Genomic DNA, 23,669 nt, shown 5'->3' on the forward strand with positions numbered 1-23,669 from the left:
CAATGTAAGCAGAGAAGGTCAATAGTGCAGTTTTTTGCTTGAAAAGTATAATTTGATTCTTAGTCGGCCTGCTCCTTTCTGAGGCAAGGCTGTTAGGAAAGTCACTAATTTTCTGTCCCCAGGGTGTCATGCTAAGAAGCAAGCACAAGATTTTTTTCCCCTTGTACTTCAAAGGAAAGCTCAGGTGAGCTGTGATGAAGCCATGGCTCTAGGTAATGTAGGAATGATATGTGTGTTTTTCAGGGTTATGTCGAGTGCACATCTGAGAAATTATAGCCGCGATGCACAGAACATGATATAACAAGCCACAGCAGAAGAGACGGATCTGAAGGACTAAATGGCTTAAACAGGATGAAAAGCATAAAAAAACAGAGCATTGAAATACGGTTGGTTGCAATACTATGCATACCCCTTAAACTTTTCATTACAACCACAAACAAATACACTTCATTAGAAAAGTTCAATGAGTATGAATACTTTTGCAAGCCGCTGCAGCATAAAGTCATTTGAAAATGCATTGGCTAATAGGAGTGAGTAAAGAGGCCTTAACTGCCTTCTCCACTCCTGGTGACCACATTGTTGCTCAAGGCATCTATCACCCACTGTGAGCAGCTTACGTAGCCAGGTCATGCCTTCTTCCTTCAAAGGCCCTTTCTTTCTTTGTTATCACTTATTATTAGTCCCTGCTTTCCACAGGAGGGCTGGTTCTCATGTGCCCAGTAGCCTCTTATGACCACCACCATCCATCTGCAAACCCTACAAGTAGCAGGCCTTTCAGCACCCTCATAAGGGGCCAGGATCTACTGCTTCAAAGTCTCTGTAACTGAGTCTCTTTTGGAAGGGGGCTGGGCAGATTAAGGGACTTTCACTGGTCAAAACCTAAAAATAAAACTCTGAAAACTCATTCATCTGCAGTTCCTTGTAAAAGTTATACCCTTTGAACTTCACGTTTGTCATTTTACAGCCACAAACACCTTACTGGGATCTTCCGCAATAGATGTTTTCTTTGCAATTGGAGAAAATGTCTTTAACAGTTTTGCTCATCTAGAGACTAAAGGGTTGAGCTGAATGAAGAGTGTCTGTAAACATCAACATAACAAATTTGTCATTGCTTAAGGGTCTGATGTTTGACCAGACCATTTCAACATCGATGTCCAGGGCCTTGCTAGCTATTTGGTTGCCCTAAGCATAGATGTTTGTGGTGCCTTTCTCAGAAGTAATCAATGAGAGCCAGCAGGAGGGTCTTAGTGATGTCAATCTTGCTCATGTACCCACTGTTTATAGTGCTAAGCTACAGCTTCAGCCCGATATCAGAGCCTCCTACGAATACTAAGGCTAAGCAACATGGTCGCAGATGACAGCGGAAACACAGTTGTCCTGAAACGGTAAATCATTATGCGAATCATAGTGATTTGCATGCAGGTGAAATACGGTGAAGAGCGCCTACAAGAGCGGTAGCGGTGCATTTCTGCAGATTGCAATAATATGACTGGGACAACGTGGAGGAGCTGTCTCAAACCATACTGTCACAACATACTGACAGATATAACAAATATATTGATAACATTTTCTTTTATAAAAGTTCCGTACTGCAGCTTTAAGGCAAATATGCTTAATCATTTTTTATTGGAAGTTCCTGACCTGTAGTAAGCCAATACTTTGAGATAAACATGCGACAAGTCTCCAAATTACCACTGAGAGGAATAAACTAAGATGAAAATGGTGCTTTGGAAAATTTGTTCTTGTAACTTGATAACTTGGGTCGGGGTTGGAGGGGATGTGCAGTCATCTGGAAGCTCCGTTTACCTTTTTCCTCTGTTTTTATGTGCACGTCCCCACAAATGTGTGCGTGAGTGTTGCTTCTGAGTGAGACCCAATGCTTTCCATATGTGCATGGGAAAATCAACCAAGTCGTTTTGTTTTGATGGGACCAGATATATCACTCATATGCTCGGTGCAGAAAGCAGTGCTGACACCATGCTGTGCCACAAAGTCCAATATTAACCACCCTAAGGAAAGTAACCAACAGAAGCCACATTTTGGATATGCAATTTTTACTTTTCTTTATTATTCTTTCTTTATTAACATTAACCAATTGCAAACAGCTGTATGTGTAACAGTTTAGCTCAATATATGGAAGGCTGAGCTAACACCAGCTGGCTTTTCTTTGATCAGTTGAAAATAACCAACTTGGAGAAGATATGTTTGGTTCCTTGTTGATTGTAAAATTTCAAAATATAACAAAGTTATCCAAAGGAATGTTGGTCAAACGCATAATGGAATTTCAGACACACAGTGGAAAAATGGTGGTTAGTGATCGGGGTAAAAGCCCCTTTCTGTTTTCATTGCTCACTGCTTTTCAACATTGCCAGTGTTTACAACCTCTAATTTTTTGTTTTATTCCATTAGTTTTTAGCGTTTTTTTTCCCTGGGGAGGTAAAAATGCACTGGCAGTTAGATGGATTTCAAGGTCCATATCAGCCAAAAAATGTTTAGCTATTTTATGTCCTCAACATCCTTTTATGTCCTCAACAGCTCCCTATCAGTGTGATCACCTATGAACTCTCCATCACATTCTCTAGTCAGACATGTTGATCAGTCAGCAGACAGACTCCAGCAATTACCAGTTTGGAAAATGTGACGTTTTAACTTCTAGATATAATATAATATGAGTTAGTGTCCCATGTCTCTCTTGGAATGAGGATTTCATAATATGCATTTTTTAGAATGTCGTAAATAAAATAGGAAACATGTAATAAGACTAAAAATACAAAAAAACATAATTGTTACATAATTGGTTTCCATTTGTAAACCAAATTACAAATGATATGGTTATGGCTAGAAAAGAGGGAGAGGAGCTGTCCTCAATTCATTAGTTAGACAGTGAATAGAAGCAGAGCAAAACATTTTGCTTCTTGAGTGACTGACTCATCAGGTGGGTCAGGCTAAACAAACAGCAGCAATTTTGTAAATGTTGTGCTTTCCACATTAGGCTTTTTATTTTGTTGTCCTCATATTCAATTTTTTTCTGATTCTCAGCAAATCTTAAATGTCATGCACTTTATTCTTTTCTGTTTGAACTCACACACGCACACGTGCGCACACACCTCACTCTCCCCAAAATCCTCCCAAAGCGGAAACAGTAGTGAGCTCTTTGCTGTGGCTACGGGATCCTGGCCTGTGTAATGTGAAAGTTAAACGTCTACCATTTCGAAAAATAAACACAGTGGGATTGTCCCTGAGCAACACACACTTGCCAGCAGACAGACTCATAATATTTCCCCCCAATCTGATGACAGCGGGGAGAGTTTTCCTTAGCGATAACAGGAATGTTTTCACACCCTTTGGCCACATATGGTGTTATCATTGCGGTCATTTCTTACAGAGAAATCTGAAAATGGCTTACTTAAGGGAAGATCACCCACTGGAGACAATGACTGACAATCTGTTGGTCTAGCTGAAAGCGTCATTTAATGACTTCTGTGGAAATTTCTCTTGAATTCTCTTTTATTTTCTTTTAGATCAGGCTCATAAACCCTTGTTTTTTTTTGTTTAGGTCATTTAATGTCCCCATGAACTGCACAGCTCTTTGAGAAGAACTGGTTTAGGATTTGATACAATTGATTCATGAGCATACATGTGTTACACAGACAGCTTCAAACCACACATGCACTACAACTATACAGTGACTGAAATAAATATTTGAAAAGATCTTCTTTTTTATGTTCTCCACCACTATGGGCAGACAAAACAGCTGGCCATGCATGTCAGGGGTGACCATGGATGAGCAGAAAGCCCACTGCAAGAAGACAGGCAAGACCACATCTGTTTTGATGTGACTGTTGAGGAATGAGACAAACATTAATTTCTATTAATTTGAAACTTCATGTGACATTTTGCCTCATTGTTGGGGAGGGACATCATGGCCATTTGGTAGAAGAAGGCGGTGATATAAGATGCTAATTCAGACCCCAGTCTTAAAGGAAGGGTCGGAAGAGAGCTGAAGTCTTGAATTGCCAAGAAACCCAAAATATACACAGAATTGCTGAAGATTGGGGAAGGTAGGAGTCCTTCATAAGAAGTCTGCGTACGTGAAAAACAACACTGCTTGCCAACAAAACTTTCCACTAAGAAGCAAATCATGTACATAGTTATTTAATTACCCAAAATATATATTTTTCAACTGTATAATGTTATTCTGTCTATCTTCATTAAAAATGTTGGAAAATTAAACTTATCTGGTTTATATACAAATAAAAACTGGAAAACTCAGCAAAGGATAAAATAATTATTTTCCCCACTGAATAAGTTATTTCCTTCCAATTTTTTTTTTTTCTCAGTCCATATAGAAGTCCACTGTCATCCAAAAACAGGAAATGGATATTCAAGCCTGCAGATGCTGTTTGAGAATGAGCCAGCAGTGACACTGAGTTTCCGATTAAACAAAGCTCTGTGCTCACCCCAGGCATTCAGGAAGATGTAAATATGCAATGAAGACCCCTCTGTTTCAACTGGCTTCCTGCACATTCTATAAGCTCCTGTCCTAGCAGGTTTCTAGCAGGTGAGAGGGTGGTGTTAGCACACCTGTCTGAATTCATTATGCTTATCCTAGCAGAGAAAGAAAACCATTAACCCTTTATATATTAATGGGAGTATCATGGCCACCTGCTTGCATACAACTGGTAGACGACTACAGTCTGGTTCCAGACTAATGAGGATGAGCTGCTTGGACAACTAGCAACAAAGTAAATGATATATACCTGAATACAAACCAAACTCAAAACTTCAAAGTAACTAACACTAAAGTAAAAATAAAATAAAAATAAAAGTACAAATTTCTGGAATCTGTTAAGTATTGTCAGCAAAAATACTGAAGGGAACAAAACAGCTCACGGAAAGATAACTGTGTTAATGCTTTCCCATGTGTGGAAAACATTTCGACATTTAAGCAGTCAAAGGAATTCTTGGAATAGGTGTCCACATTCCACAGATGGCAGAATGATCAGGAAATGATGGTGACATGCTACTATAGCCACATCACTGGTTTGGAAATTATATTTGCACAAAAAAAACATGGCAGGAAGCTGGAGGTGTTGGTGGTCAGTCAAATTTTGGTCATAATTTGTAGGACTTTAAATTGTTCCTTCTCTTAATTTTTATTATAAAAAGACTTTAGTACAGCATTTGATTTGACTTTGTCAATTCAGCTTCAGCAAGTAGAGGTCCACTTTTATTTAAAAACAAATCAGGCATTTTTTTTTACTTTTACAGACTACCCATTAGCACAGGGTCCTGATCACTCAAAATGCTTACATTTTTACTTATCTGCTACTGAACAACATCAACTCAAATATTTTTTGTCATGTTTTTATTTGTTGGTTGAATGTCCATGATGTACCTGATCTTTTGGCTAATGGCCACTGGAGGTGGGCACTAGTCCCCATGAGACCCAGCTACATCAGACAAGGTTAGACAATGGCTGAATTTGATTGACATAATACAAATCTAGCAAAAGAGTGTGTTAGACACTGGTAGGGCTGCTGCTGAGGAGCCTCTGCTATCTTTAGTTTTTAGCCTTTTACTTAGCACAACCTGCAGGTTTTGGTCACATGACTTTAGAGAACTACCAGGACATGTAAATGTAAAAGCTCAGAAATACATGCTCCAGATATCGTTTTTGTTGAGTAATAAATGCCATGTCACAAGGTATGCTTCAAATACGAAGGCAGGAAAGGTGGGAGGAAAAAGAGAAGAAAAAATATGTTCCCATATTATTTAATATTCAATATGAGTACACTTTCAATTTTCTGTCTTTATTCTCCTCCATGAGCACTGGAGCAGACTGTGACTCTAATGCCGTAAGATATGACTTTAAGTGCTTTAAAACAAGTATCATATATCTTACTAATAACCACAGTGTCATAATGACACAAAAATGAGCTCAGTTACTGCAAATCACCCAGTGTGTGAGCACTCGCAATGATGGCAGCTGAAGGACACGGTCGAAGGATAAAATGCATGAGGAATAAAATGCATGGTCTGAGTTGAAGCAGGAGAATTTGCCACATTTCATTAAACCTACATAGAGTTGAGCAGGTCTGATGAAGTCATACATTCTGAGCACCATTTTGGTTTAATTTAAGAGACTTTCACTTTAGTACACAAGTCATCAATCATGTGGCAACTCGGGCTGCCCGGAGACAAGATGCGGAAACAGGCGCATACACTAACATCCTGAACCGCATGCAGACTCTCAAAGGCATGACTGCACATTTTAGCACAACAGGAGCACTGTACATTCATCCATTCTCTATTCATGTCCTCCAGAGAGCCTTTTTTTTTCATTAATGCATACATCTGCGAGGCAACCTTCCATAATCAGTCGAGCCAAATGGCTTCAAACAAAAGAAGCATTAAAGCCTATTCACTCACTTTCTGGCTTAAACAACCAAAACAATTTGCTGGGAAATAAAAAACCCTCCAGATCAAAATAACTAGTGATGCCTGACGTCAAATCATGAAACCGGAGGATGAAACAAAAGCTGGATGGCAGGTAGAAACCAAAATACACAAATAGGAAAATGGAATTTAAAGAGGGAAAAAATAATAATATAAAGTACTTAATTAATTTAAAAAATAAAATCTCCATGTTATAAGATATTGAAGACATACACAAAAAACTGAGAATGCTTAACCATTTAACTGAGCTGGATTGATGAATTAGGTTGTGTGATTAAGCTTGGAAGAAGAAACAAAGCATATGAAATTACATTTTGCTGTCACCGTTTATTCAAAAGTGATCTCTTATGAGTTTCTGTCAATGTTATGAACTGCCCAGGTTCATGAGACGGACAAAAACCTACAGCACACAGATCCACATCTATACAGAATAACGACAAAACAAGCCCACTTGACAGAATACTCTCTCATTCTTTATGCTCTGTCTGCAATCTATACACTATAAAGTTTGAGATCCAGGTTGAGAATAAGTACCTGAAACAGTCTTTTGCAGATCTGTCTTAAAGAAATACAGATGCAATGCTTCCTTCCTAGTTCTCTTATTTTATTCTTCAGAGCACTTTAATTTCTCTTTTTGCCAACATTCAGATATTACTCATGACAATTGAGGAAAATACATTTTAACTTTTCTCTATCCTCCTGCGGTTCATTTTTCCTCTGGCACACATTTATGACATGTTCTCAACAACTCATCTGAATTTGGGGTTTTATTCCAGGCATTATTTGGGCTTCGAAAGCTTAGTTAGATGCTCCCATGTGCAAACAAGTTTTCAGTTTACATGGTTACGCATCATAACAGATGTTGAAAAAGTGGCAGGAGTAGCAGCATAACTTTTCAGCAGTACAGCATCCAAATCAGAATGAGCAAGCATTATTTTTTGAAAAATTTGTTTTCACTGAAGAAATCCCAGCTGCAATGGTTCTTGTGTTCCTATTTCTACTATGGAACATTCTTCGTGTCTAACATTAAAAGAAAAACAAAGTAAAAAAAACACAAACTGAGTTTCTGGAGGTTTCAGTTCACCTATTTGCCAAAACTGAGATTCATTTGTTTGTGAATTCCTTCTTTTATTTTGCACCTGTAGACAAACAATTGCAAATTCAACTAAACCACTATATATAAAGCCTTGATTCTCTTGTTAGAAAAATTCTTTAATACTTTAAGGCTCTAAATAATCATAAATATGGCAGGATATCACATATTATTCAATATATTTTCTATATTATTCTGGTTAGTAGGCCAATAGTCTTACAAAACAGGGTACATTAGGATCACTGATGAAACAACCATGTGACTCTGTTGGTAAGTATTATTTAATGTATTCACATACCAACATTTCCTTATATCAGAATAAGTACTAAGAATAGATAATATTTTAAGTCACAAGTTGTCAAAGCAGATCTCAAATGTCTCTTGAAAGGTATGCATTGAGGAATGATCGTTATGAAACAGTGATATTTCCAGAGAAAAAAGAAAAATAAGAGATGTGTTACAAACAGAAAATACTACTGGTAAATATAATCCAAATACAATACAGCACAGCTGCAGATCCATAAACATTTGGGCATAGAGGTGAACGTTTACAGAATCATGTTTAGTGAAAGTAATTGTTGATTTCAACTCTTTATTGTGCAGGCAAGAGAAAAAAGTAAAATACTGTGGTGGTTTTGAAAATTGTTCATGTGGGAAGAGACCTCTTCTTTTAAAAATTGTTGTGAAGTCTGTAGAAAGAAAGCAAGATAACTACAGGCTTTAATAATATTACAAAACAGCAGAAAGCAGAAGTCTTTTGGGTCCTTTAAAGCCCCATCATCAGTCATTCTAAGCAGCCTGTCTGTCTCAAGGAAATACCTCCTTAAAGCAATTCATTTCGATACATCCACTGGACCTGTCCGTGTAATGAAGCAGCCATTCTGCTGCCAGAACTGGACAGTCTTCATAATCATTTCCTTCCGTAAAACTCCCAGAAGGACTGAAGCTCTTCATTTCTAGTATTACCTTAGAGTATAAAGTCAGAGTGAAGATAAATCCTGTATATTACACAGGTCTCTTGTGAAACAGAACAAATTCAGCAGCCTCTACTGTGATGTGGAATCTCTACAATGGTGCCCAAAGAGCTCGCAACATGAGCTGGAAGGTATCCCAGAAACATCAAGAAGAAGCTCTGCATTTACAACCGCAGAAGAATATATTTTAGGACGAGCTCTGTGCTTTAGCGGTTGTATCAAAGTGTTGGCTAGATTTGTGGCAGCTATTGAAAATGAAATTCTGTTCTTCAAACAAGCAGTTCTGTATTGCATCAGCTCCTGGCAATCATGACTGTATATAATACAATCTCTGATCTCACCACCATTGTTTTTAATGTAAGTGAACTATGTCTAAAGCGAGGTGGAAGTGTAGGTTGAGAGAAAGTGTAACTTTGTCAGGCCAATAACCATCATCTTCTTCAACTGTGGTCCATGTAAGCCTCTTTTTCTCTCTCTCTGCTTTACCTCTCATTAGAGGTAAAGCAGCTTTTACATAACTTAGAACTCTCATGTACTCTTTAGCAGATGTGCACTCTGTACTAATAACTGTAACAAACCTGATGCAATTGGGCAAATATTCTGTCTCTGTAGATCTAAAGTTTGGCAGTTCCTTGTTTCTAATAGTACTTAGAAGAACTTGAGGAGAAAGGAGCAGATCCAAGAAATTTTATGGCAGTAATTGGGTGCTAATAAAGCTCCTTGATTGTTGCTGTAGTAAACCTTTCCATAAATGTCACATAGAAGAATGATATACATCTGTACACAAGCGCCACACCTCCAAACTGCAGCCCTCCCACTTCCTAAAAGGCTCTTGGGAGTCTAGATTAGTTTGAAATACACTCATCAGCCACTACTTTAGATACACCTTGCTTTTACTGAGTTGGTCTCCCTTTTGGCATCAAAAATACATCAGTTGTTCATGTAGTTCTTCCGTCTCAGATTCAACCATGAGACGGAAACATTGCCCAGAGATTCTGGTAGATGCTGACATGTTGACATCACACAGTCACTGCAGATGTTTGAGCTGTAGACAAAGGTCTGGTGACAGTTGAGGCCATTGAAGTACAATGAACTCATTGTCAAGTCTGAGATAATTTGAGCTTTGAAATATGGTGTGTTATTCTCCTGAAAGTAGCCAAGACATGGGCACATTTGATCATGGTCAGCAACAGTGACGTTTAGCCAATGTTCAACTGATACATAAAGGCCTAAAGTCTGCTAAGAAAGCTGAATTGTAAGCATGAGCCATTGATATAAACGTGCCCATGTTACTATGTTTAAAATGACAAAAAGTGTCTCCATTGGTATCAGATCCATTTGCTAGAGGGTCACATTCGGACTCTTCTAGAACTGTGGTCGAAAGAAACAAAAACAGATTCTAAGGGCTGCAAATAGTCTCCAAACTTTGGACACAATGGGCAACCATTTGAATATTGCAGTTTAAATTGAGACTTGTCAGCACAGTCAACATTGTGCTAATCTGTTTTTGTTTAAATTTGATGCACTTGTGTCCAGTGTAGCCTTATTTTTCTGTTCTCAGGTAACAGGAATGACACTTAGTGCGTTCTTCTGCTTCTGTAGACCACCTGTTTCAAGGATTGATGAGTTGTACAAAAAGAGCTTGTGTTACTGGTACATGTCATACACAAATTTTTCAGCTCATTCTATATAGACCCAAGGTATGGTTCTGGTAATAATGTCTTTAGATCACCAGTTTCTGAAATATTGAGATTAGCCCATTTGACTCTAACCGTACTGTAATGTTCAAAGTCCCTTAAATCCTTTTTTTCTTCATTCTGAAGTTGGGTTGACCTTCACAAAGATTTCCTCAACATGTCCAGATGCCTAAATCCATTGAGAAGCTACCATGTGATTGAATGTCTTGCAACTGAAAAAGTGTGTCCAATAGTTTGTTTTTTTAACTTAATGATAAAGGCTAGGGGAAGACACAACATTCACTAAATTCATATGTACTCAGGAGAATAGGTTGCTTTAAAATAAATGCATATGTTCAATACTAGACTATTGTCATGCTTAGACATGCCTATATTTATCATATATCAATGCTGAAATGTGAATGTTTCTGGATAGGAGTAGCAGTTTCCAGAGATAAAACAAGCTAAACAAGGGGTGCTTAGGTGTGCCAGAAAGAAATAAAAAAGGAGGCCAAAAGGTTTATTCTGGTTTAGTTTAATGCACACTTGCAAAATTAGTTCCATGCTGACTCAAAATTTTACAGTTTCTAATTTCTGGATTAAATTGCATGAGACATGAATATAAAGTTGTTGCTCTTATAAAACCCAGACCGGGAGAGCTGAGAAGTCTGGAAAATGAGTCAAATATAATGTTGGAGATTGATAGCAAAAGGCTCATATTCTACACAGAGATGAGATGAGGCAGAGCGGGGAGACAGGCTGCGGGAAACTGCAGGGATTTGGGGTTGGAAAAAAGAAAACTAATTTGGATAAGTCATATATAAAACAAAAGAGTCTTTGTGAAATTATCCAAAACGCTCTTAGCCGAATTCCTTAACTCTCAACTAGTGTCTTTGTTGACTCTTGAAAACACAACTGCAGATCAGTAAAACTACTGAAGCCACAGCCAGGGCTTTAGTAGAGATGTGGATCAGGGACAGAATTGGGGATGTGGGATGTGACAGTGATGCTACGGTGGGAACAGGCCAGAGGTTGATACACGACTCTTCATGCCACAAAGAATGAAGCCGGTCTGGCACAGCAGCTCTAAAATATACAGCACTCTCCCCTGACTAACCATCATCAATGTGGTAGCAATCAGCTGTGGGTAAAAAGATGTTGATGGAAAAAGAATACCGACAGCCACTTGAATCATCCACCTCCCCACATGAGGCGCCCCGATGTTCCCATTCATACCTCGCAGAGTCAGAAGACATTGTACATTTTAAGAGATGAACAAACTAACATGGCTGTTTGAGGTAGAGCAACAGAGACAGACATGCCAGTGGTCAAGGCGGCTGGCGAAGGACAAGACGCCACAGCTTCCCTCTGTTTCCCTTCCTTTACCCCAGGACACATGAACATTCTCCTCTGCTACCAGAGAACACATAAACAGTGTTCTCCTTTCTGCTGATTACCCCTTAAAAACCCGCAGTACCAAACTGAGCCATTCTTCTGATAATTTATGTCTTAATGGATTTACAAGGTAGCTCTGGGTCTTGAATAGGGAGATTTTGATATCGGAGCATTCGAAGTCCTCAGCCAAGTGAGAAAAGTTTGACTTATAGGCACACTAAATCAACTCTTCCCAGCAATTAGATCAAAGATGGTAAAAAACAATCCCGCGCCCACAAACAGACACAGTCCCAACCCTTAACACAGTCCAAGACACATCCTTGGCAAGAGAGCATGTGCTTTGTCATATCCTCTTCCCACACACAAACACGCACGCACGGATTAGCATATTGTGGTATTTCTAAAATATTACCATAGTGTTTTCTATTGCATTAACAAAGGTTTCTGTAAAATTAGCACTGTAAACACTTTTAAAAAACACTTAAATTAAACAGGTAGAGCTGTTAAACCTCAGTATTGTTACTGTTCTCCATGAGTGTGCAGACACCAGGGCTCTGCTGTTTCTCTGAGCGAAATACCCCCGTGGAAAACTCTCACAGGATCAGCAAAATGCTTTCAAAGCCAGTGTGTTATGATTTTACCAGACTGATGTCCCTGTTTTAATAGCATAGGTTTTCCTGGATCCACTTTGGTTTACTTCTCGAATAGCGTTGTCAAATTGAAAACTGGGACAGTTCGTGTTTACTGCTTTTTAGCTGTCTGCAGAATTGGTGAAGCATTTATTGAGATTAAGTTATTCAAACTGTGGCCAATACTTTTGACTGTGGGCATTTAAACAAGAGCAGAAAAACAGTGGGTCTAAGATTAATTGCATTTGTCAACTAACAACCCCAACAGGACTCAAGCACACATCTAAGCTCAAGCCTTTTTAAGTGTGAAAATAAATCATTAGAAGAACAGCCTTAAACCATGAGCAGTACGGAACTATAAAGACAAACTAGATAATTTGTCTATGGTTTGCCTGTCTGCACAGTTTGTTTTGACTAAGAAGTCCTCAATCTCTGTCTCCGTCCATCTTTCTCTTCTCTGAGCTCTTTTTCTTCAGCTCTGACTCATTCTCCAATACTAGTCCCAAGTCTGGCGTCAGACGAAACATTAAGTCAAAATGTTTTAATTAAAAAGGGAATTGGGGGCTAATAAATGCTGCCTATTTGTCTCCATGGCCTCAATTTCGCTCAACTTTTAGAGAAATAAGGGTGTGATAGAGCTGCTGTGAAGAAAATGTTTCTGTATTACTTTCCTGTTTAAACATCTGATAATATATTTTAATAAGTTGAAAAAGAAAGAAATCTATGTTTATGTCTGAGACTTGAAAATGATGAAACTTGTGTAATTAGACTTGTTCATGTTTTTTGACAATCAAATGAAAGAACAGCAGACTGCCTCATGGATTGGTAACAGCAACATGGGTTCTGTTTCCATGCGTAAAACACACCGACAGGGCTGGGACAAAGTATGTGCATCTTTGTAGATTTCTTCTACTTTTTTTGTTTGTTTGTTTGTTTTAGACTCAATACATGATGTAAAATAAATTTTCATTTCAGAAAATACAAAATTCAGAAAACCCTTTAAAAATCTTTTAATAAATTACAATATTCAGTTGTCAAATGATTTTATTCACAGAAGAATGTATTCTCACCAAACAAGTTATTTATGTGAAAAAGTAGTTGCCCACTAAACCTAATAGATGCTTGTGTAATCCCTGGCTGTCACAACTCCCATCAAGTATTTGCAATAACATTTTTTATAGATTTCTTTTTGAAGTTTATAAACATGAACTCAAATGATCCCAAGGCATCTCAATCAGATTTGAGTACAGACTTTGACTTGGCCACTCCAAAATAATTAATTTAATTCATTTTTGAGTAGTGGCATGCTTTAGATCATTGTAAAACTCTATGACCGGTGAGCTTAGAGTTACATACTAATGTTTAAACATTTTCTGTCAGAATTTTCTTAAGACCAAAACTCATAATTCCATTTTGTGATTTTGTAACATCATCTGAGTCTAAGATACACATCCAATTGTGCATCTTTCTGAAAGCCTATATCCAATTTTCGTGACGCCTCTCTAGGTTTATTTGTAAATGTATTGTGTTAAATTTTCTGAATATATTTAATTAAAAACATATAAATACTATAATCAAGATAAAAACTGAAAAATCAATTTTCTGTAGCAGAGCTGCAGCTTTTTAAAGCATCTTTTTTTGTATAACTTTTGCTTTTTTCTAAGTTCCTCTCTGATAATCACGACCACCAGAGATGTTTCACAATCCATCACATCAAACTACCTTTACATTATCATACTTTCTAATTGGTGACATTTTTCAAGCTGACAGTTACCAAGATGTGAGCAGGGAAGGGGTAGACAGTGAAGACTGTCCTAGCTTAGTTTTGTGCTTTCATGGCTCGTTGGGCCTCCTATTATTTCCCTGATGGCCTTTTAAGAGAAGCTCATCCATCACTCACTGACAGCATCTGTCTCTTTCTAACCTCTCTGGCCTGATATCAAATAATATTTTTAAAAAGTCAAGCCTGTCACTGTAATGGACAGCTCCTCCCAGGGGGCGGTAGGAAATCAGAGCTTTGAAGCGTGTCAGTCAAGATTTTCAATAGAATATGTTTGTGTGCGTGAAGTGGAATCAGAACTCCATATAAATGCACAACAAAAACAGACACAAGGAAGGAAAAGACAGAAATGTCTAAGTGTGACCACATCAGAAGGACTTACTTTTTGGTTTGCAGAAGTTCTCTCTGTGGAATCAGTGCCAAGGAGCGATGAAAGATCTGGAAAGAAGAGATCCGATAATGAGGAAATGCAGTTGGGAAAGTCCTGAGTAACATATGGTGCCTACTGTAGGGCCCACACAGACCCAACTTTTAGTGCATCTGATATCCTCACCCCGTGTTGCAGCGTGCTTTCTGCCTAATGAAAAAAATATGATGCTTTGCAGCATCCAGTATTTTGTCTATTATTAATCTCTGGCAAAATGTCCAACAATTATATTCAAATGATGCACGAAGTTCTCATGTGTCTTTTGAGCAACTGAAGTCGTTTTTTTTCCTTTTAAAAAACTTTTATTTGCCTTAACTTTATGAACACATGTTCTGCGTTCTTTCAAAAGTCACTCCATGCATTAGGTTCATTCAGCCCTACCACCATATATGGGCTCATTCGTCTGTCTGTGCATATACATTAGAATGGTCTGGTCAAGCTTCTTCTGTGCCCTTTTCATATGACCCTGTTTAAACCAGACAGGCATGTTTCCATCTGTACAAAGCTGGCATGTTCCAAGAGATAATGAGACACTGTAGTTTGGTTTGGATTGATTAAGGATTATTCTGTAACACAAACAAACTACTGTTCTGCCTGTCCACACATGAAGAGAATTAGACTCTAATGAGCTGGGCAAGGCTGAGTAGAAGGATACAATGAAATGAGGAGGGAATAGGTCCAAAAGCAGGAGAAAAGCTCTTGCAATAGATGTACGGTCCTAATGTTTGCATAAACACTGAATTGGATGGATTCATATCCATACACAGCTGCTTTTTGCCTGTTTTTGTTTCTCCACACTGACAAAGGCCATGTCCAAAGTACTATAAGCAACTTTAAAACAATTCCAGATCCATGTATGTGATGTGTGTTATAAGTTACAATGTTTTGCCACATTCCCTAGTCTAACCATACACTTATGTTGTGAATTACACAATAGAACACAAAGTAGTGCATAAACTGTGAAGTGGGACAAAAATAACACTTTGCTTAAGTTGTTTTGAAATATAAATCTGTGCATTTGTGTGCATTTGAACAGAATTGCCCTGAGTCAAACCTTGGTGTACCAGCTTTTGTTGCAGTTTCATCTGCAAGTCTTTTTGGAAATGTCAGTACTCCTACCCCTACGTTGTAGCATATGCTCTACATAGTAAAGGGAATATGACGTTTTGTAGTATCCAGCAATCTGAATATTATTAATCTCTAGCAAAATAACCCAAGAATTACATTCAAATTATGCATGACATTCTTATGCCTTTTTGTATGTATGAAATTGCTGATTCCTTTAAAAAAAAAAAAAAACACTTATTTGTCTTGACATTAGTGCTATAAGGCAAATTATCTGCCTTGAAGCTTTGTTACGTTATGTTTTAATATTTAGCACACCATTTTCCGGCAGGGTGATTATTTGTGTTGCGCAATGTTCTCACCTCTGTCTATGAAGTATTAGCAGTATAACCATAATGAATTTTCAAGTTTGGTTTGCATCATTTCATTAATGGATGGTTATATCCAGATTTTTATCATTTTTGAGTGCCATCCTTAAAATGACTCCTATGATGTATAGAATACAAAAGCCTTTTTCCTCCCAGAGCTCCTCCCTAGTGGCTGGATCAGAGCAAACGGCAGCAAGGAGCATGGTAGGTGTATTTAGAAAGGTGGAGAGGAAACTAACACAGTGGGCTGCTGTGCTCTAGCTGATGCTTAGCAAAAGAGTAGATTTACCGACGAATACGAAAATAAATTTACCACCATCACGGTCGTAACAAATGGGTGACAGAGCAGAAATACATATGCATAACCGGCATATGCATTTCTGTGTGTGACATTGCGCACATGGACACCAAAGCTCTGAATGGCTGGGCAAAATTTGAATTTATCTATTTAACTGCCTGCAGATGAACACGAGCTAAAAACTAGAATATAGAAATTTCTTTAGAAGTGCGTTTGTGAGCCTGCTGCTTTATTATTAAACTGATTATAATTACAATTTTTTGAACAATTTTTGCTAGTGGTTAACTTTAAAAATGAACAATTTTTTTACCTGTAACAATTACAACGGTAATTTTTTACCTGCAACAATTTACCTGTAGCAACTATTGTTGCTACAGGTATTCCCTTTACTATGTAGAGCACAACTGTTGTTGCTACAGGTAAATTTCCTAGCCTACAGAAAACGTTAGAAAATGTACCTGTAATATATGCAATACATGTTAATATTGCATATATTACAGATATGCAATATTAACACTGCTGTAATGGCAATATTTACTAATATTTTATGACATCTTTTATTAAATTACTCAATCAGAATAATCACAAGAGTACCTGATTACTAAAATAATCACTTAAAACATCCCTACTTGATATTATGAACACATTCAAGTTCTGCTCTGAATTGTTTCAAAAGTCACTCCAGGCACCCGATTGAATCAGCTCAGTCTCTATTTTTTAAATACAAATTTGTATAAAGGTTTTGCTGCAATTATAAAGTCTTTTTGATGTCTTTGCCATCTTTTCACATCTGCAAATTTTCACATATCTCATGCACTGTTAATTTCAATGCAGAGTATCTTTGAAGATAATTAGGATTTTTTGTGTGCATTGAAAAGCAACTAAAAAGTAAGAACTGAGAAAATTATAGAGAGAGGGACTGGCCTCAATGTCAGTCTAATATTATATACTAAATAAAACAGATAGGTAAGTAATTTCTCAATTTAGTACATATAAATTGAGAACAAAGTGTACCAAAAAGGGTCAAGTTCAAATTGAGTGTTAATAAAAAGAAACAGTGCAGTGATGCAATGGCAGTGTTTTTACAGCTTCCCAGTGCTCCCACAGAGGCTGTGTAAAAACACAAATCATGGCAAGAAGGTACCACCCAGAGAAAATAAATAAATCAAGCTGTGACCAGGCATTAATTGTGAGCAGAGAGAGAGAGACTTAAATGTTTGCTAGTGATGGATGCTGAATTGGAAGAATTGAAACAGTGCACATCCAGCACATGACTGCCTAATCCATGAAATATGTGTAATTACAGTATGCAGTCATCTTAACCCTCTAAAACAATGTGGTAAATATCACGAAGGTTGTTTCTTTTTTAACATATTGTAAATGTGCATGGGTTTTTGTCAAGTTTTTGTGCTTATTTTTGTTCCAGCTCTCTAATGGATATTGATGCAGGCATTAATGACCCTGCATCCAGGGAGTGACATGCATGAGAGCCTGAAGCCAGCAGCAATTTTACTATCCTTTTATTATTGGTTGCTTTCTGGCTTAAAACAAAACTGTTCAGTTAGCAATTGCAGCTTGGTTTTCAATCAGCACAAAACAATACATGACCTCACAAAGCTTCTGTGTCATGCTGACATTACGCTGGTGATAAAATGATAAAATGAGAAAAACAGCTCTGTAGTTAAGTATGTAAGCAAATAAGAAAACTTTAAGTCTTACCCTCAATTAAAGAAAACTTTTTGTCATCCTCTACTTAAAAGAGTTTAAGCACTTCAACAAACTGTGGAGATACTTCATTTGTGTGAAGCAACGTGTTCAGCAAAATATAATATGTACAGCAGTGACAGTATATCTCCCCAAGAGGGACAAAATTAAATACAAAACAGCAGAGTCCCAAAAACAGAACCTTGGGGTTACATCAAATGGAGAATATAAGGGGAGCAGCTTAAAAAAAGAAATACAAAGTGTCAGCTCGGTATGGATCCCCGTCTTTAGCCTTTTGCCAGAAATTTCTGGTTGCTCTTTGTGCTTGGAGGGTGTATTTGTCAGTTGGGGACGGTAACTGTTTTGATTGATCAGATTGGCCAGACCTTCTGCTCAAATTTGGTGACAGACAACGCAGAACTTGGCCCAATAGTAGATGAACAGGAAGAGGACTAGGAGGAAGAAGAACAAGAAGAAAAAAAAGGCCAGGGAAAGGAAATGGAATATCGGCAAATTGTCCTTTTCCTTGGCTTCCTTTTCTTCTTCATCCTCCTCCTCCTCGTCCTATTAAATGAGGAAAGAACTAGAACATGCAAGACACTGGCTCTTGAGGACTGAAGTGGAATAACTTTATTAAGCCAGTGGACATCACTGATTTAATAAAAATATAGTTCAGATATGCAAGGCAGAAATTCAAAAAGACACATAGGTTCACACTTACAATGGCAACACCAGAATCTGTTACTGTAAGTAAAAGAAACCTACCATCTGTATTGCAAGTAGTAAAAGCAACAGATGGTTAGTTTTATTTCCCTGAGACTAAATGGTGGCAATAATATTTTCAATTTAAATTAGATTTACCTGGCATGAAAACACAAAGCACTTCAGAATTCCATATCGCTTTGAACCTTCTGCAAGTAATTAGAGAAACATTTCCATTTCCTCCCTATAAATGTGTGAAGGCTTTTGTCCACACACACATGCATGTGCACAAGAATAGGAGAATAAATCCTTACACTAGCCTTCAACTTTTAAGTATCAGAATAAATCTACTGTAAATGTCAATGTCACATTAAAATCAACAAACCTGCAAAGCTTCACTTCCTAAAGGAATGCGAAAAATCTCAGAGCAAACCCACACATACACACACAGCTACCTACTTAAAGTGGCTCTCAAGGTCTCTAATATAAAACAGCAGAAAATACCCATGTAAAATAGTTAGTAAAAAGCAAGTTAATCTACTAACACATAAAACCTTGTGAAAAGTTTTTTGACATTAGACTTGTAGGTCTGTTAAATTTAGGATTTTCCTGAGAGTGCCTTATAGAACATTTTTGCAGTAAAAGCTCACATGAGACCAATAATGTGAGTAAGTGCTGCATTCCAATTAACTTAGAAAACAGGGGGGTTGTATGTTGGCTCACTGAAATGGTTTACTGCATGGAGAAGAGCCATTGTTATTAAGCTGGGTGATAGAAAAGTTGGAAGCTCGACTGTTGTGACATATTCTAACTTAGAAGCAATTTAAGAATAATGAATCCCAGAAAGCATACTTTGCATTTACATCGAAATAACGAGGATACTGCAGAAGATCTGGTGGATTGATAGAACAAAATTTTATTAGTAAATAAAGTGCACCACTGTACAAATAAAATTGAAGGGGTATATAAAATGTTAAGTGGTGTTGTAAATGTCCAAACAAATTCCACAGAAATTCTTTGCTCAAAGACAGTTAAAAACCAGAAAATGTTATAGCAACAAATCAACTGAGTTTTTTTTTGTGTTTTTTTTTTTTTTTTTGGTGCCAAATTATATCTGTAAAACAACTTATATAAAAACTGTGTCTGGATTTAATGCTACGAAAACAGACAGAAAAAAGTTTCAACTGTATGTCAGTTAAGATTAGGTGAAGTTGCAAGTCAATAAATTTATGTTCATGATTCAACCCACTTTGTCCTTTGGCAGCAAAACAGACCCAGAGTGCCATATTCCATATTATCTTCTTCATATTATCTGACAAAGACATATGACAAAGTCATATTCCTAAATTGAACATTAGGTTCAATGTTCTTAAGGTTGAGGACCCAAACAGGACTCCTCCATATATATTTGCTTCAAGTATGAAGAAACAGCTCAATATTTGTCTCATCGGACCATTAAACCTTTCTCAAGAAGGGAGTTTACTAGTCTATGTGGGCTGATGCAACTTTCAGTCCAGGTTGTTGGGAGCTTCTGTATTGCTCGGCAGTTTTACTGGTACATTTCTGTGTGACAAATCAAATTGGTTAAAACTCTGACACACTTGGGTCTTCAAATAGGACATTGTCCGAAAAAAAAAGTCATTGTGCCAGAAACAAATTTAAATGAGTTCAGCCATTTCTGACAAGGAGAGTGATCAAATGTCCAGCGAGAATCTTTTGCCCAAATTTTAGAGGAGGTGCATGCATGCATATATGCTGTATGATAGTAATTCCCCCTGCAACAAGAAGAGTTCAGGTGCATCATTATAAATGACATTTATAATGATCAGTCAAGATTCAGAGTATTCCTTACAGAGCCTGAAAAGGAATACCATAAATATTCAAAATTTACACTACACTATCACTTTGGATTATGCAAACTGTCTACACATGTAAACAAAGTAAAACCATGGGTATGGTGTCACTGGTCTTTACTGGTGGAAGCTTTTAGAGGCAGCTGGAAGAACAGAGCTATCTCAGGTAAGAGGACAGCGAGGTCATTATGAGCCCCCCTGGAAAAATAACCCAGCCTTAATGCAACATGGCAAAGTCTGGGCAGGACTGGCCAGAACTTGTGAAATGCGCTTTAGATGGCAGAGCCCGCAACGTCAAGCATCTCGACGGGTATACAGGAAATCCAGATAAATACACAAATAAATAGGACTGTTGTAGTTGGCAGCCTTCACTTGTTTGAGAATACCACTGTATATTTGAACTGCTACTTGAAGCTCCCTGCACTGCTGAGCTCTGAGTGTATGTGGCTCTTTCATAGGACAGAGCGAGGGTGAATGTGGGGTTTTGGTGATCAAGAAGGGATTTAAAATGTGCGACACATTAGGTGCTGAATGTGTAGCCTATGAAAATATAGGTTTTGTATGTTCTCAACATGATTACACATCATTAATGTTAATGTGGGCAGCACTAAAACAGCCTTCCATTAACACATGTTTTTCTTTACATGAATTAACATCATGCATACATAAACCACAAAAAAAAGGAAGTAAAAGTGAATTTCTAATATGGTGTATGCATCTGCAGCCAAATTCTAAGAATATAGTTGGGTATTTGTTTTATGAAGTGTTTTCTAACATTTTTGCAGCACAAAAGTTTCAAACAATTTGAAAATTGTGCTTCACTTGCAAAACACTAAGTACATTTCTCAAAACAATTTGTACAAAAAGCAAAACACAATGGATTACCTATAAAAGCCAGTCGTCTTTCTCAAAGTCTTTAAATAATTTCCCAAAAGTAAATTTCTGTGCCAATGAACATGTCAGTGCCATCAGTACGACGGAGCCATTGTGTACGGATAAAACAGTCAAATCGTTTAGTCGTTTTGTATCTTATACACTGCCGTAATAATGGAATACGGTAAAAGTGGCTGACAATTTTTTTTTCTCATTAAGTCCTTGGAACACACTGTTCTATAAAATATAGATTTATAATCATGTTCAATTTCTGTTAAAATGAGAGAAGATATACGGCTATTACCATGACAACACAAGTTATTTCCAAAGCAAATGGGAAATCCCCAGATTTTCTTCCAAACACAAAACACTCTCAACCTGGAGGTGACATCATTTCTAACCATTGGTTGTAACTTCCAAGACTAATGAAACGTACCATGAATTCTTTTGCAGGACACTGTGCACTCTGCTGTTTGATTTGAAACCAGTGACAGAGGAAGTTTGAATTATACAAAAAAAACAAAAAAAAGACATCACAGAAAGCTAGAAGTGTACCACTGGCGGACAGCTGAAATATTCCCAATCGTTTGAAAATATGATCCTTTTCTATTGCTTTTGTCATTGTTGGCTAATCAGCACCTTTTACCTATAGCCATCATGTGCCATTTATGCTCTTTTAAGACATATCGGACCAACAAATTGTGCAGGCTGCTGGTTTCATGCTGTTGTGTTGTTCTACTCTTCACCTCTGAAGGACAGAAAGGGGTGCAGAGGAGGCGTGTTGAGGGAAACAGGAGTAATTCTCTAGTGAACAACAGCTGAAATCTGGGACATGTTTTAGATTTGGACTCTATTGCCTGTCTTTTATGACCCTTCTGTAATATGTTTTATGTGACTCCCAAACATTGGAAGGGGGCTTGCCTCCCCTCCCCCTTCTCCATGCCTCTTGTACATCACACAGAGTAGCTAGATGTCAACACGCCCTAGGTCCTCTGCACTCTTTCCTGCACACAGTAATAGCCATGTGGCTCAATGCGGCAATGAGAGATGAGCCACAGGCAAAAAGGAAAGCGTTGAAGATTAGGGAGGGGAGGAAATGCAAGTGTGTTACAAAATTAACAATGATCTTACGTTTTGACTAATACTTGAGGTGGTATGAGTGAAAACAACCTCAATAAAGCTTTGTTCAGGCTGAAACCATGGTTTCTCAGTAAAACTACAGCTCCTTCTTTTCTTTTGTTGGCATGGGTCCTGATGGCAACCAAACTTGCCACACTTTCCCCCCACAATGCTAAGTAGTGCAAGATTAGGCTGACAATACTTCAGTTTAGACACTGTTGCTGATTGAGTGAGACCCAAAATTTGAAATGCAGACAGAGGAAGAAGCTGTAAGAAACATGTTTCTGTGACATGAAATGTGTCTGTAGTTCTTTCAGGCTGAGACAGAGAGCAAAACCTTTACAGATAACAGGAAGGCTAAACAGCAAATTCACTTTATTTTTTGTCAAACTTTGCTTGTTTTGAAACACAGAGTGTGCCGCTTTAGTAATGCTAACCTCTCCCACTACTAGTAAAATATGATGAACTTAGATGATCAACTCTGTAATAATGTCTTGGTTTGAAATGTTGGCAAAGTTAAACTTGTTAAAGTAAAACAGATTAAAAGTTGGGACAATTTAAATCAAGTAATAGGGTTGGGAAGTTATGCAGTATTGATAAAACAGCCATACATTCTTAAAACAATAATAATTTGATATCACTACTTAATAAAAACGACCATCAGATATGTATGTTTTTATTAGAGTAAAAGGGGTTGGTTTGAGTTTCCTTTCATAGCTGTAACTTTGTGGATATTTTCATAATGAAAACAAGTCAATCAGAAATTGTGGTCTGCTGTCACCATGCAGAGGTTGTCTGATCACATGTTATTCTGCATGAATCATATTTGGATTTACAAGCAGTGGTCACTTCATCTACTGGTTCAGGATTAGGTGTACGACTGATGATTTTTGTTGCAATGGGATTAGTTCTAGGAACAAATCTTCAGAGACAATGAAAATGTCATCAGGGAAATAAAAAAGTAATCAGATATTACAAAGATTTCTTCTTTCAAGATGCCTTAGGGGTGCAGCAGTGGCGCGGGGGGAAAGCACAACCCATGTATCGAGGCCTCAGTCCTAGTGCCGGTGGTCGCAGGTTCAAGTCCCGGCCTGGCAACATTTGCCACATGTCTTCCCCCTCTCTGTCAAACTACTTTCAAATAAAGGCCACTAGATCCAACAAAAAACCTTTTTTTTTTAAAAAAAAAAAAGATGCCTTAACCACTGAAAATATCTGCTGTTAAAACATTTGCATAACATCTGCCAGTTGGAT

The 23,669-nt window shown here is 37.6% G+C and overlaps 1 protein-coding gene across 2 annotated transcripts in view; it reads right to left on the reverse strand.

The window, feature by feature from the left end:
* LOC122835340 (zinc finger protein 469) overlaps window positions 1-23,669 on the reverse strand; it is a 243,791-nt gene that overhangs the window by 129,533 nt on the left and 90,589 nt on the right. For both annotated transcript variants that reach the window (XM_044124333.1, XM_044124332.1), the window contains one exon: window positions 14,389-14,444. The gene's annotated coding sequence lies outside the window, so the exon portion shown is untranslated. The remainder of the gene's footprint in view (window positions 1-14,388; window positions 14,445-23,669) is intronic.

Source organism: Gambusia affinis, linkage group LG08, assembly GCF_019740435.1.
Source record: "Gambusia affinis linkage group LG08, SWU_Gaff_1.0, whole genome shotgun sequence".
Classification (NCBI taxonomy): Eukaryota; Metazoa; Chordata; class Actinopteri; order Cyprinodontiformes; family Poeciliidae; genus Gambusia; species Gambusia affinis.